Source organism: Mus caroli, chromosome 2 (genome assembly GCF_900094665.2).
Source record: "Mus caroli chromosome 2, CAROLI_EIJ_v1.1, whole genome shotgun sequence".
NCBI classification, from domain to species: Eukaryota; Metazoa; Chordata; class Mammalia; order Rodentia; family Muridae; genus Mus; species Mus caroli.
In genome coordinates this window covers 79609389-79611873 of record NC_034571.1, presented here as the reverse complement: position 1 = coordinate 79611873, position 2485 = coordinate 79609389, and positions in this window count along the sequence as shown.

Here is a 2485-nt window from a genome sequence, read left to right as displayed (position 1 = left end):
CAAATACAGAAGTGGATGCTCATAGTCATCTATTGGATGGAACCCAGGGCCCCTAATAGAGGAGCTAGAGAAAGTACCCAAGGAGCAGAAGGGGTCTGCAACCCTGTAGGTGGAACAACAATATGAACTAACCAGTACCCCCAGAGCTCAGGTCTCTAGCTGCATATGTAGCAGAAGATGGCCCAGTAGGCCATCATTGGGAAGAGAGGCCCCTTGGTCTTGTATACTTAATATGTCCCAGTATAGGGTAATTCCAGGGCCAGGAAGCAGGAGTGGGTGGGTTGGGGAGCAGGGCGGGTGGAAGGTATAGGGGACTTTCCAGATAGCATTTGAAATGTAAATGAAGAAAATATCTAATAAAAAATTGAAAAAAAGATTATATTAACTCACTTTCAGATGTATACAAATTATCTATACTTTGTTTCTCATAATTTATATATTATTGGTATTACAAATTATATATTTTATATTATGTTTGTAATGGCATGGTTTTAATATTTATTTATTTATTTATTTATTTATTTATTTATTTTATGTATATGAGTACACTGTAGGTGTCTTCAGACACACCAGTAGAGGGCATCAGATTCCATTACAGATGGTTGTGAGCCACCATGTGGTTGCTCCGTATTGAACTCAGGACTTCTGGAAGAACAGTCAGTGCTCTTAACTGCTGAGCCATTTCTCCAGCCTGACATATTTTATAGTTATAATTATTTTATACTTTGTTAAGGCATTCTAGAATGAAACATGAATTGAAACTGATTGAAGTACCACCGTTTCAGCATTAAAGTATTATTCCAATTTGCTTTGTTTTTCTGTTGCTTTCAGTTATTGCTTTGTTTCAAATGAAGACATCTTTTAACATTGATTTTGTAATGTATGTCTAAGTGTAATAACCCTCCTCTCTTTTATGAGAATAAAATGATCTCCTTTTTGGAGACTACTTTTTCGGGGGGGGGTTCACAGGCTTGCAGGCCCACAGGTGGAACAAGCTCTAGTCAGAGACAGCAAGACTAGCTAACATCTGAAAACCAGATGGCAAGAGGCAAAGGAAAGAACATACACAACAGAAACCAAGGCTACATGACATCATCAGAAACCAGTTCTCCCACCACAGCAAGTCCTGGATATCCCACCGAAAATGCAAGACTCTAATTTAAAAACACACCTTGTGATTATGATAGAGGACTCTAAGAAGGACATAAATAACTCCCTTAAGGAAATACAGGAGAACATGGGTAAACAGCTAGAAGCCCTTAAAGAAGAAAGAGAAAAAATCTGTTAAGGGATTATAGAAAAACACAACCAAACAGGTGAAGGAATTGAACAAAGCCATACAGGATCTAAAAATGGAACTAGAAACAATAAAGAAATCACAAAGGGAGAGAACTCTGAAGACAGACAACCTAGGAAAGAGATCAGGAGTCATAGATGCAAGCATCACCAACAGAATACAAGACATAAAAGAGAGAATCTCAGATGAGAAGATACAAAGAAAACATTGACACAACAATCAAAGAAAATGCAAAATCCCCAAAGGTCCTAACCCAAAACATCCAGGAAATTCAGGACACAATAAAAAGACCAACCTAAGGATAATAGGTATAAAAGAGAATGAAGATTCCCTGCTTAAAGGGCCAGCAAATATCTTCAACAAAATTATAGAAGAAAACTTCTCTAACCTAAAGAAAGAGATGACCATGAACATACAAGAAGCCTACAGAACTCTAAATAGATTGGACCAGAAAAGAAATTCCTCCTGTCACGTAATAATCAAAACACCAAATGCACAAAACAAAACAAGAATATTAAAAGCAGTAAGTGAAAAAGGCCAAGTAACATAGAAAGACAGAACTATCAGAATCACACCAGAATTCTCACCAGAGACTATGAAAGCTAGAAGATCCTGGGCAGATGTCATATTAGAGGAGTTATTTTTAAAAAGTGCTACAGCCTGTGAGGGGCTGGGACAGCTCTCCTGCTCTCACCCTCTCAGGAATGACTCACCTGGGCTTTTGCCATCAGGGCAACCTCTACTATGCTGCCCAAGTGAGGTGCAGGGGCTGCCCTCCAGGTATTCCACTGGGTGAGGGAGGTCAGCCCACCTACTCTCATGACCTCAGGGCCAGTCCTCAGAACAATGGTGGTAAGAGGGAAAAGAAGGGGAAAGGGCATTACCCTGGCACCCATGTAATTACCCTGACACCTCTGAATAGTAGCAGGACAGCTCTCCCTCATTCTCACCCTTGAGGCTGGTTCACCAGTGCTCCATGCCCCAAGGATCAGCTCTGTTAGGCTGTCCAGGCAAGATGCAGGGCTTGTTCTCCAAAGTGCTGCAGATGGTAAGGTATTGCGAGCTTTTGTGTCCCCTGGTAAGAACACGCTCAGGGCAACCGGAATCTTCTGCAGCACAAGCTTTATTGCTTACCCCATCAGGAGCCAGTGGCGAAGAGAGCCAGAGAGGGAGCCAGAGAGAGAGAGA